Here is a 14,356-nt window from a genome sequence, read left to right as displayed (position 1 = left end):
TTCGTCGTAGGCATTGGCCAACTTAAATAGCACACACAGACTGATATAAAGCACTTTGATCAACATAAAGAGCAAACACTGGCCAACATGACTAACAAACACTGATCAGCATAAACAGTTCTCATTGTCCAACACATCTGGCATACACTAACCAACATGAATGGCAAACACCTACTAACATAAATGTATCACATTAACAGATCACACGGCCCTACATAAATAGCACACACTGCCTTACAAACACAACAAACATATGTAGCAGACACTTAACAACATAACTAGCACACATTAATCTACATGAATATCTAACACTGACCAGCACAAATAGCTGACATTGGCCAACATAACTAGCAGGCCCTGACCAACATAAATATCATACAACGGACAAAATAACTAGCAGAACATTAGTATCACACAGTGGCCAACATACCTAGCAGACACTGACAACATAATTATCACACAGCGGCCAACATACCTAGCCGACACTGACAACAGAAGTATCACACAGTGGCCAACATAACTAGCAGACACTGACAACATAAATAGCACACAATGGCCAACATAACTAGCAGACACTGACAACATAAATAGTACACAGTGGCCAACATACCTAGCAGACACTGACAACATAAATAGCACACAGTGGCCAACATACCTAGCAGACACTGACAACATAAATAGCACACAGTGGCCAACATACCTAGCAGACACTGACAACATAAATATCACACAATGGCCAACATAACTAGCAGACACTGACAACATAAATATCACACAATGGCCAACATAACTAGCAGACACTGACAACATAAATAGCACACAGTGGCCAACATACCTAGCAGACACTGACCAATATAAATAGTACACAGTGGCCAACATAACTAGCACACACTGACCAACATAAATAGCACACAGTGGCCATCACAACTAGCAGACACTAACCTACATAAACAGCATGCACTAACCAACATTAACTGTGCCCTTGTCAATAAATAACACACAGACCAACATGAATAGCACATATTAGTCCACGTGCGAGTATGCACATGCTTACACATCCTCATATGCTTTGTTGTATCACATCCAGTCATAAAACACGCATACAAAGGCAAAACATTTGCATGAGCAGTAAATAAGGGATAATATACAGCCTATTCTTTATCCATTCACTTTTTCTGTTCGTAAGCCTTTGTCCACTAGAATTTTCCCCGAAAGAAAATCGTGTGTTGTTTTTTAGAATAATGTATTTGAACATGAGGGTACCTTGGGTATGGAAAGGTTAAACAACATAATATTTACTTATCCCATACGAATATATAAATCTGCGTGTGTGAGAACGAGGCTGTCTTTTTTGTCCTTCTTATTCTTCGTGCAGCACACACACACACACACACACACACACACACACACACACACACACACACACACACACACACACACACACACACACACACACACACACACACCACGACATAGCTGGTCCTTGTCAAGATATATCCTCGCCACATTGCTTGGTGCAGAACCAGAACAAACAATGTATAACAGAAGGTTCACGGTTAAGCAGACTAGACATGAACGTTACTTTGATTAATTCACAAAGTTGAGAGTAATTAAACATATGAGAGGTTTGCACTTAACCATGTGAGAACAGTTATGTATAAAAACAAGGGATTCAAAATTTAAAAATATTGAGCTTGAAGTATAAATTCATACTGAACATATTTGCTTACAGTATTTGGAAATAGAATAATAATTTTACCCCGAACAACTGGTCTGAAGCCAGGGTCACAGGGAAAAAAACAATGTTCGGCTCTTAGGCTCGTTGTTGTTGGAGGGGGGGGGGGGAGGTTGTTTCGCTTTTTGAGTTTACCTTAATGTACTTCCCCCCCCCTTTTTTTTTTTTTACATTTTAACCAATATAACTTTCCTTACTTCTATTTATTTTAATTTTCCTTTCCCATTCCTCAATCTAATTTATGTAAATAACCTTGGTGTCCTCTGTAGCCCCCTTCGTTCTTTTTTTTCTCCGATTTTCGTGACATTTCGTTCCCTGTTATAGTATGTTAGAAAACGTTTCCCTTCGTGGTCTGGTTCTTTCAGTGTCTCCATGTTTCCTCATTTCGTTCGTTTATTCATTCATTCTCTCTCTCTTCTTCTGATTCTTTTTAATTTGTATTCCAACTCCTTTCGCTGTTTAGTGCTTCATCATTTTGCAACACATCCCGTCCTACCCATATTATTAAAAGCCCTCGTTCCATACCAACATTCACTGAGTCAGTGTTACTACTCTCATATATTGTACTGGGTCCCTCAATATTGATAGGAAGGCATAGGTTACCACACCGCTCTGCTCACCATTGAACTTAATATTCTCAAATATTATCTCCCCTTCATCCTCCCCTCCCGCCCCCTTTTTAGGATCGGTAAAATATGAAATTATGGTACTATTATATTCCATTGCTGAAACTGTGTGACATTCTAAACGAGCAGAGAACTGAAATTGTAGGCTTTCTGACAGACTACAAACAGTTTTATGATCATGCAAAGTACAGAACAGAAACTTTTTTCTGGTTTTACAACAAAATATGTTTACTCTTGGGCACTTTATTGCAAGCATTCCGACGTCTTGTGGTGATTAATATAAATTTAGGAGACATCATCGTACTGAAGGAGCTGACAGCCTCTCATTTCTACTTCTACTTTCATTTGCGAAGCACTTCCAACATTTTTGTACTTCCATCATTGATCTAAATGATTCATGGAGATCTTCTTCCTCTTGTTTTTGGGACAAAACAGCAGCTTTTTGTAGGTTAATTACATTTTTTATATATCATCAAGCTAATTAAATTCATATGATATCAAGCTAGGTCATGACAGTTATAATAAGCTTGTAATAATCTTCGTAATTTTCAAATCACCCAGCTAAATACTCTTTATATCATGACACATATTACAATGTTTACATCACCAAACTAATAAATGTTTATATCATCTAACTAATTACACTGTTTATATCAAAATAATTTCAAACACTATTTCATCAGGCTAGGTCGTTACACTTATAAGTCTGGAGTAACCCACTCAATTAATGTATAGTATATTTAAGTGCTTTTGCATTTATTCACTTCATTAATGGCTTAACCCCTTCAAATACTAGGTGCATTTCTTCTGCCGAAAAAATAACACCTAGCAGCAACAGTTAGAAAATATCCAGCAATGCTCGTCGTCCTGCTGAAAACTTTAAGGCAAATTGACATAACATATAAATGCCCCCATCTTCCTCTCCTGGTAACGACTCGAGCTGCCTGGAACCACTGTCTGACTCTCTTCATTTCTGCAACATTCACGGCCTTTCCTTTAACTTTCGCTCTGTTAAGCACCATCTCTCCTTCGCTAAACCTCGCCTTCTTTTTCTAACTGAGGTTCAGCTGTCTGAGGCAGCTGACAGCAAACCCTTTTCTGTATCCTCCTACTTTCTCTATACTCATTTCAAAGCCAAAGGTGAATGTTGCGTATATGTACGCAACTTCCTATCTGGTTCTCGTGTTCCTGAATTCGATTCTTCTGAATTCTCAACACCTTGGCTTCGGCTTTCCTGTCATTCTCTGACTAAATATATCTGCACTGTTTACTTATCTCCTATTTCTACTGATTATCAAAAATTCTTTGACTAACTTACTTCTACGATGGAACACATTCTATCCATTTCTCCATTCTCCAAAATCTCCATTCTAGGAGATTTCAATGTTCATCACCACCTTTCGCTCTCCTCTCCTTTCACTGATCCACCTGGTGAACTAGCCTACACCTTTTCTATGCTTAATGACCTAAAGGAGCTTGTACAGCACCCTACCCGTATCCCTGACCGCCTTGGAGAGAGCTCCAACATACTTGACCTCTTCCTTACTACTAATCCTTCTGCTTACACTGTTAATCTTTTCTCTCTGCTGGGCTCCTCCGATCACAACCTTATCACATTAACTTGTCCTTTCACTACGGTACGGCCTGTGGACCCTCCAAAGAAACGTCGTGTGTGTCACTATGGAACTGCGGATTGGGGGGCCCTCAGGCAGTACTTCTTTGATTTCCCTGGAATGATTATTGCTTCCATGACCGGGAGCCATCTGAGCGTGCCTTGCACATTACCGAGGTTATTCTCTCGGGCATGGAAGCATACATTCATTTCTCTAATATACTCTGACTAATGCAAGAAAGCCTTGGATAATCACGCTTGTTCTAATGCTGTCCACAACAAGGAGAGGGCCTATAAAAGGTACTGGAGCCAACCCATCCCTGAATCACATCTTTTATACGTTTCTGCCTGGAAGCGCGCTAAGTCTGTTCTTCGCTCTGCTAAAAATAATTTCATCTGTACTAAATGCTCTCAACTCTTCAAATCGAATTCTTCCCGCTCCTTCTGGCACCTTGCCAAAAACCTTTCTAACAACTTTACCCCATTATCCTTCCCTTCTCTTTTCCACTCTGATGGCCCTGTAGCTATTTCTTCTATTGATAAAGCAGATCTCTTTGCTCAGACTTTCTCCTCCAATTTCACCTTAGACGATTCTGGTGCTGTTCCTCCATCACTTCCCCCCTCTGACTTCCTCATGGCTGACATTAAAATTTCTTCAGCTGATGTATTTTCTGCCATTGCTGGCCTCAATACTAATAAGGCATATGGGCCTGATGGAGTCCTTCCTGTTGTTCTCAAGAACTGTGCTTCTGTGCTTACACCCTGTCTAGGCAAGCTCTTTCGCCTTTGTCTGTCAACTTGTACCTTTCCTTCCTGCTGGAAGTTTGCTCTCATTCAGCCAGTCCTAAAGAAGGGTGACCATTCCCAACCCTCTATCGTCCAATTGCTTTAACATCCTGTATCTCAAAAGTTTTCGAGTTAACTCTTTATAGAAAAATTTTAAACTATCTTTCCTGTCACAACCTTCTTTCTGATCACTCGTATGGGTTCCGTCGGGGACGCTCCACTGGCGATCTTCTCACCTACCTTTCAGACTCCTGGTCATCCTCCTTTCGGGACTTTGGCGAAAGCTTTGCCATTGCACTTGAAATCTCAAAGGCTTTCGATCGAGTCTGGCATAAATCTTTCATTTCCAAACTGCCCTCTTACGGTTTCAATCCTTCTATCTGTGCCTTCATCTCTAGCTTCCTTTCTGGTCGTTCTATAGCCACTGTTGTAGACGGCCATCGTTCTTCTCCTAGATTTATCAACAGTGGTGTTCCTCTGGGCTCTGTCCTATCACCAACTCTCGTCCTCATATTCATCAATGACCATCTAAGCTGTACATCTAACCCAATCCACTCTTATGCTGATGACTACACCCTTCATCTTTCCATTCGGTTCCCGCAACGTCCATCTCAGCAGTTACTTCAACAAACAAGGGATGAGGCTATGGTACACCTAATGTCTGACTTGGCTCATATCTCTGACTGGGGTAAAAATAATCTGGTTGTTTTTAATGCATCAAAGACTCAGTTTTTACACCTGTCAGCCCGACAAAATCTTCCACAGGTATACCCACTAATCTTTAATAATATTCAGATTAATTCTGCATCATCCTTGAACATGCTTGGGGTTTCATTTACTCGGAATTTATCTTGGAAAGATCATATTACATCTCTTGTAAAATCTGCTTCCAAGAGATTGGGTGTGCTAAGCCGACTTTGTTCTTTCTTTACCCCTGCACAATTGTTGACTCTATACAGGGGTTTTATCCGCCCCTGTGTGGAGTACAACTTTCATGTGTGGGGAGGCTCCCCACATACAGCTCTTCTCAATAGGGTGGAGTCAAAGGCTTTTCGTCTCATTAACTCTCCTCTTCTTACTGACTCCCTTGAACCTCTGTCTCTTCGTCACACTGTTGCATCTTTATCTCTTCTATCGCTACTTGAATGGTCACTGCTCGTCTGAACTGTCTGCATGCATTCTTCCACCTCTACGACGGGCGCGTAACACCCGTCTAGCAGCAAACTCTCATCTCTTTTCTGTCCAACTCTCAAATACAAGGGTTAACCGTTACTCCCAGTCCTTCATTTATGCAACAGGTCATCTCTGGAAATGTCTTTCTCTGTCTGTATTTCCTACTTCCTATGATCTCCAGTCTTTCAAACGAAGTATGTCCAGGCATCTCGAAATGATCTGATCTTGAATTTGGCTCTCTCTTGTATTTTGTTTTTCTCTTGGAAGGAGCAACAATTGAGGGCTCGCGGCCTTTGGTTCCTTCTTCCTGGCATTAAAAAAAAAAAAAAACTTGTATATAATGAACTTAAAGAGCGCCTATTTAATATATGGCTTATCATTCTGCAAATACTCTATGGCAAGGTAACCAGAAAATCAAACAAGTTTGTTGGATACAAAGATTTGCTGACCAGTTATACTTAAGAGGAAACAAAATGCTATGTTTGGGTTGCACCTGACCTACAACAGTGTCCTTTGTGTTCCCAGCTGCTGTACATTCCCCTGCCTCCTAAAAATTTATGGGGTCTTAAGTGGCAATCACTCTTTCCATTTGATAGCAATGGAGAAAGGCTGATGGAGGGGAAATGTGAAGGGCAGGAGGGGACATTGGCTAGAAACGAGACTGACTACCTACCGACCAAAACATGTACGAGTATATGATGTTACCTTGTTAGTTGAGGGGGAATCTAGGCTTTGTTGTACTCCCCTTCTCCTTGCCCACCTTCACTCCATTGTGCATTTCATCTCACGCTCTTCTGTCTGATATATGCATCTTATTGTTTTCCAAGGATTTCCATTGATCACAAATAGGCCTACCACTCATATTCTGGTTCTTACTTCTGTTAAGGAAACTTATCTAAAAGACATGTTCGAGAATATTGTTTACTATCAATACTGGAGTGGGATAAGTGTGTGTGACGCCAGCATCTCTCTCTCTCTCTCTCTCTCTCTCTCTCTCTCTCTCTCTCTCAATATCTTGTTTTGGTATGGGAGTAGTGAGGCACCCAAGCGGAGAGGTCGTAATATAGTGCAGCAATTAAAGGAATGGTTGAAATCCATTACTGCTGTCGTAACTGGGAACTGGTAATGGTCCCATTAATAGGTGTCTCGCACACTAATGAATATAGTTATATGAAATTAACAATGAACTCCAACTTCATTTTCATGTACAGGTATTTAGATTTCCGGTTATTTATTTACCACGGCGTGTGTAGCAGCCTAAAGAAGGAAATGTCATGGTTCTGGTGATGTGTTAGTAGACTTTCTTGAGCCTAAGTTCTCTGTGAGTGTTTGCTAATACTGTTATCATCACCTGTGCATAGATCAAGCACTTCACAGTTAAACTTGGGGTAAATATTGTTTTTAAGTGATAGGTTTGATCAAGCTATATAATTTCTGACAGTGATTTACTGCTGCCCTGACTTGTTTACCGTTGAAGTTCTACCCACACTTGTTTATCATAGAAGGTGAGTGAAATCCTTTGAGAACATGGCCCGTTGGCAACAGTATAATTTTTTTTCTCACTCTGCACCTCACTGGGAGTAGGTAACGCTCGATTTTTTTTTCCAAGTAGGAAGGAGATGGAACTGTTTTGATTAAAACCACAATAGAAAACAGTTTATTACAAATTATGGTAAAGTTTGAGAAATCCTTTCATGACTGTCTATGTTTTTATTTGAGATTACAATTAGAGTCTGTTGCTGTAGTGGGGCTGCACAGTTACCTAAAGTGTGTGTGTGTGTGTGTGTGTGTGTGTGTGTGTGTGTGTGTGTGTGTGTGTGTGTGTGTGTGTGTTTCCAGCGCACGCCACTTTGCGAGTGACTGCTGTAGTAACTGGTCAGTATACCATACGTTTGATGCTCTAGTCTTGCATGTCTGAGAATTACCTGAACCTGGTATTACTATCCCATTAACCTTGCTCAAGAACACCTGGGCCTGACAGACTGGGTCGATCGCGTTCGTGCTCTAGTTCAGTAAGTTTTTGATGCCTGGGATCCCTATCCTTCCCAATTGCTTCTAAACTTTTTGTGCCCATGCAAGGTGTAGGGAGGGTTACTTTCGGCTTTCTCTGTTTTTGCTTTTTATCACCCAGACGTTGCATTCGGGTCTGTGAGACCCATGTGGTAGGTCTCCATATTATAATTGCAAATCATACTAGATAGATAGATAAATAGATAGATAGAGAGACAGATAGAAGCAAGAAGTCAAATGATGAGAAGGTGTTGTGTCTGCGAGAATCGAGCAGTGCTAAGCATGCTTACACACTCTTAACACTGAGGAAAGCTGACGACAGCGGCCAGTAAGGAGATGATGCAGTTAGCTGTCAGCAGTCCTCTCGTGAACAAAGATCTAGTCCACCCCTGCTATACCAGAATTTAGGAAAGAGAGCTCAGACGGAGATTAGCCACCGAACAGGCTAGAAGAAGGAGACAAGCGACCCTAGAGAGAGGTCGAGACGGAGATTAGCCTTAGAACAGAGAGAGAGAGAGAGATAGCGAGACAGGGAGGTAGCTACCCAGGACTTATACATTATACCTGTTTAATATTTCCAAGACAAATAAAAATAGTCCCATACTATTCTTTACCTCTCCTGTCACTACATGACATCTGGTGGGGAAACTACTACAAGATATAAAAGCCGCTCGACCACAAGTCTAAAATATACGCCTCTACAAGCAAATACAAAGTCGCTGCTTTATGATACAAAGTCTTTATGACATTTGGTAGCAGCGAACGTATACGAACCTCGTCTACGAATCAACATTAAATTCCTACAAAATATCAAGATTGAAAACAAGAATATCTCTCTCAACCAACAACAAAACCGGCTCCTGACGCTTCTCTCCATCCCCCTCCGTCTCCCAGATCTTTACGCTGATGCAGAGGTCAAGAGATCACTCGACGCCTTGCAAGTAGCTTAACGACAAACCAGCAAATCTGCGGACATCGTCTCCGAATTAAAAGCAAATTTCTACAAAAGCAACCGAGACTACAAGGTTAGCTTCAGTTCTACAAAGTCTACAGCCATCTACAATCAACTACAGCCATCTACAATCAACTACAATTAACAACTCTACGTCGTCTGTATAATCTTCTACACGCACCTACAAGTAGCGGCAGTCTTCATCCTACAACGAGTAAATCACAAGAAAAAAGGACCAAGAATACATCAAGAAAGAAAGAAAACATACAAACAAACAAACAAACAAACGAAGAGTGAGAGACGACTCACAACTCATAACCACCAGACCTCACTCTCCTCTCTCTGCTACATCCACCCAACCCCCAACGCTTACGCAGGTGTGAAGAGGTCAGGACGACGAAGCAAACACCAAGTCCATATTCACAACTCATCTTACTCACTCGTCTTCACTCAAGTTACTCATCGCTACTCATTCACTCACCACAGCTACCAGTGTGGGAAGTTGAGGTCATCATGCGTGCTTGCTGAACAGACGCCACGTCAGTCAACACACCACCTGCACCACCACTCACACCATTCCCACCACGGTAAAATTAGTGAGTTACATAGTTACTTCATTTATACAATACACAGTGATAGACAATAAGCTTCTGCACAAACATATAAAACGTGCTGTATAGTTACAGTTTAAATACATATACTTACTTCAGTTATCTGCATAACTCAATCACTAAATAATCACCAACAATAAATATTCTACACTGTATATATTCATTCATTTATTATAACATTTATTTACTACCAACGAGTGTTACCATTTATACCTACGTAAAATACGTGTTTCATACATACAACTATACATTAATTATATCTACAAAGTAATAAAGAAAATATACAATCACAGTTACTCAGTGAGCAATTAAAAGAACTGTATTAAACATTTATTAATTAAAGCTACCTAGTGGAAACAGACAAATTAAGTTACAAGGTAACCTAGAGAAGAAAAAAATGGCCAACACAAATGCCGTTAGCAAGAGTGAACATCTTCAATACAATCGTGAAGACAATGATTTCCACACAGTGCTGACACACATATTACTCACGATAGGTACAGGTGAACAACAAGTCAGTGTGTATAGTTAATACTGTATATAGTGTATATATATATATTTTATATAAAATAACAAAATATGGGACTATATAATATCATTTTATAATCTCTGTGCAATATAAACTAAACTTTAAAAAAGTATCTCAAGGAAATTAGCCAGCAATTAGGTAACCATGAACAACATGGAAAAAAGTGTACACAAGCAAAGAAAAACAAACTATAGAAAATCAATACATACAAAAAAGAAAGAAAGAAAAGTAAGAAAGAAAAAAGAGAAATAGAGTAAGATCACATAACAAACAAATGAAAATAAGTGTAAGTGTTACTACATAAGTCAAAATACCACGTAAACTACAAACAAAAAGCAAATTGTTGTCTCCACATACAAGTGGCACGACACATCATCACTATCATCGACCGCAGCATATGTTAGGACTGCAGTTATTACAATTATGTTACTCCATATTATAATTATGTAACTACAAACAATATGTACCAATTTATGTGACAGTTGCATTAACAAGATGTAACTTTTATGTAACTTTAACTACAATTATGTACCTACAAACGATATGTAACAATTATGTAACGACAAACGATTGCATTATGTTACACTTTGCCAATTATGTAACAGTTGCATTAACAAGATGTAACTTTTATGTAACTTTAACAACAATTATGTACCTACAATCGATATGTAACAATTATGTAACGACAAAACAGTTGCATTAACAAGATGTAACTTTTATGTAACTACAATTATAAGGCCAACACAATTATGCATTAACACAATATTTGGTAACAATTCATAAAATGTTACAATTATGTAGTACCACAATGTTAGTACAATATTATAAGTCATACAATTATAGCACAATTCTATAGTACCAGTATCATCATACAAGTTAGGTGAAATATTAGACATTACTAAAGTGATAACTCAAATATGTAATGTATAACCTAGCAGTATTACCATTGCACAATTATATGCGTTCGTCTGTTGTACATGCACGTCTTACAAAGTGTTATACAACAATCATTGCATTTATTCCAATATGTATTCAACTTATTTAAAATGTAATATTACTGAATAATCACTATTTACTATGAATAATATATGTATACAATATTCATACAATTATGTTACTTTACAATATTATGTATTTCACTTAATTAGCTTATAAGTTCATTATAATGTGTATGTAGTATGTATTAATATGTTATAACTATTAAATGTCGATGGTACGCCATTTTTTCGCGGCCGAGCAATGTGGTAGGTCTCCATATTATAATTGCAAATCATACTAGATAGATAGATAAATAGATAGATAGAGAGACAGATAGAAGCAGGAAGTCAAATGATGAGAAGGTGTTGTGTCTGCGAGAATCGAGCAGTGCTAAGCATGCTTACACACTCTTAACACTGAGGAAAGCTGACGACAGCGGCCAGTAAGGAGATGATGCAGTTAGCTGTCAGCAGTCCTCTCGTGAACAAAGATCTAGTCCACCCCTGCTATACCAGAATTTAGGAAAGAGAGCTCAGACGGAGATTAGCCACCGAACAGGCTAGAAGAAGGAGACAAGCGACCCTAGAGAGAGGTCGAGACAGAGATTAGCCTTAGAACAGAGAGAGAGAGAGAGATAGCGAGACAGGGAGGTAGCTACCCAGGACTTATACATTATACCTGTTTAATATTTCCAAGACAAATAAAAATAGTCCCATACTATTCTTTACCTCTCCTGTCACTACATGACATCTGGTGGGGAAACTACTACAAGATATAAAAGCCGCTCGACCACAAGTCTAAAATATACTTCTCTACAAGTAACTACAAAGTCTTTATGACACCCACGTGTACCTGAGGAGGTACGTCATATATGTTCTCGTTGGCAGGCTGTTTCTATGCTGTCTGGGATCCAATCGTCCCATCATGAAGGACCTCCATTCCTTAAGTTGTGACACAGGTTCTAGGCTCATGGTGTTCTTTGCTTTTTTGTATGGCTACTGCCAAAAAAACAAAAACAAAATAGTTGTCAATGTTTTTTCCAAAATTTGTTTTTATACAGTTAAGTGAATCAAAACTTATTTCCATAATTTTGTAGCTGATATTATCTTATAAATTATATGATATTCAGGAATTCATTAAATGAAACATGTGGGCAAATACAGCATTTTTATATGCCCGGGTCTGACAGACCTAGGTGTTCCTGAGGTGTTAACAACCCAATAGGCGTTTCTGAGCAAAGTTAATAATCTATCCTGAGTGTTTCATTCCTCTCCATTGCATAAGCTCTCCTGTTCTTTTTTTTTTCCTACAAGTATATCTGTTTCTTTATCATAAGGTTCACACGACGACATGTATTTTAGCATTTCTTGTTTTCACCTGATAATTTATTTCTACATAATAGTTTGCCGCATCATCTTCAGTCTACAGTTACAAATTATTCACTAATGACGCCAGAAATCTTACACTCAAATTTTGCTATCAAGTGTTTTATATAGTGATGGGTGGCGTTTCGTTCAGTAAGCGAAATCGCATTAGTTTCTCATTCTCTTGTTTTACTTGTTCTGTATACACTCAGTATCCAACATCTCAGTTGCCATCTTGAGGGTAACTGTGCCGGAACTCCTGATTCTCTCTTATCAACCAATGACGGATAAGTGCCTAAACCTGGGCTTATCTCGCTGTTTCACTGAGAGTTACTCTTCCAGTCAGTGAAATATATGATCATGGGAACCAAGTGGGACTGAGTTACTGCGACTGGCTACTAAACAGTATTCTATTGTGATGGGTAGTATTATCGAGTGCAATTAATTTTTATAGGAATTGGAAATAACACTTATATAATGTTATATGGCACCCCTGTGGGAAATACAGCAGGGATAAAAATAGAAATAGTGGAACAATCCCTTTTGTGTTTCTGGAACTCCCCACTTTTAGTCTGCGCAATCCTCACTTTGAAATGGTAGACAGTTAACACATTCTATCTACCATACCTTTCTTCTGCTACCACATTTGGAGATATACAGTAGGTGTCCCTGGAAGTACACATAGCATGTAGTGACCATCAGACTAGTCATAGTACCAACTCTAGATATAAAGATAAGTTTCACTCTCGTAAAGTGGAGAAAGCAGTGACCTGTTATTCAGAAATACGAATGGGGGATCGCAGGCTGGAGCAGGGAACACTGTGGATTTGAATTTGTGTATGAAGTCATAATTAATTTCCGACAAGACGGATCGAGAAGCCTATAGAAACATATACGCCTCGACCAGTACACCACTTCTAAGTTGGACATTTCTGATATGTATTCAGTATGATCAGCGAGTTTTAGAGCCGAAGTGTAACATATTGTGTAACGTAGGAGAACTGCTTCACTTCACTTTAGAAATAGCGTTTTTATAAGAGACTGCGTGTGTCCGATTTTGTTTGATGATGTCTGGTATCACTGTCGGCCTAACAAAGGGCATCAATTAGACCTTTGGTGTGAGTTACTAGTCAAACAAATTATCTAATCTTGTGGAAAGCAAACAGCAAAATAAAAAACACATCAGTTAGATCAAAAGCAGGAAATGCGCTGGAAAATAGTGAATATGAACAACACCTGTGTTTTACATCATTTCCCTCAAAAGCTGCTGTAATTGATCATGTTCTTCACGTTCGAAACCTTACTGTGGACACCTGGTAACTAGAAAATTAAAATTCTGCAACTGTCTCGTAAGGAACATGCTGATTGCTGCAAAAATTATGAAAAATCTGTATTATACTAATATTCAAGCGAAAGAAGAGCTATAAGAATACACAGGTGCAAGCAAGGGGTGCCATGTAACAATGCTGCTGCCATGATAAGCACCAATGTTGTAGGGGAAGAACCAGGTGGTAAATGGATATTGCTGCTTCGCATGTTGTTGATGTCACGGTTTTATGAGCGAGGGGTGAGGCTGAGGAAGATAACTACTATGGGAACTACCGATCTGTTCTAAGTGTATGGCACCCGGGCACCTGCCTGATAGGGCAGCTAAGGGACCCGGCTGTCTGTCACTTTGTGTATCTTCTCACACTCCCATTTATTTATGGCGATATTTTATATGGTGTCATAGACTACCGTGGGTCGCCCTGATAGGTTCTTGTGTATTTGTTGGGATTTTGATACTCAGTGCCCTCAAGCTGACTCTGGTGGCAGATCTAAATTTCACTTTTTTTTTTTTTTTTTTTTATGTGCACGACTCTGGGCATAGGCTTCACAGCCTGGTCCCAAGGCCCAGTAGTCCTCCTACGTATCATACACCTCTGCATGTCGCCACTTCGGCGCTAACACCCACCGTCCATATTGAATACATGGTAGGGC

Source organism: Coenobita brevimanus, chromosome 89 (assembly GCF_032717465.1).
Source record: "Coenobita brevimanus isolate Jiangsu-jjx chromosome 89, ASM3271746v2, whole genome shotgun sequence".
Taxonomy (NCBI): Eukaryota; Metazoa; Arthropoda; class Malacostraca; order Decapoda; family Coenobitidae; genus Coenobita; species Coenobita brevimanus.
Note: the sequence above shows the minus strand (reverse complement) of the source record.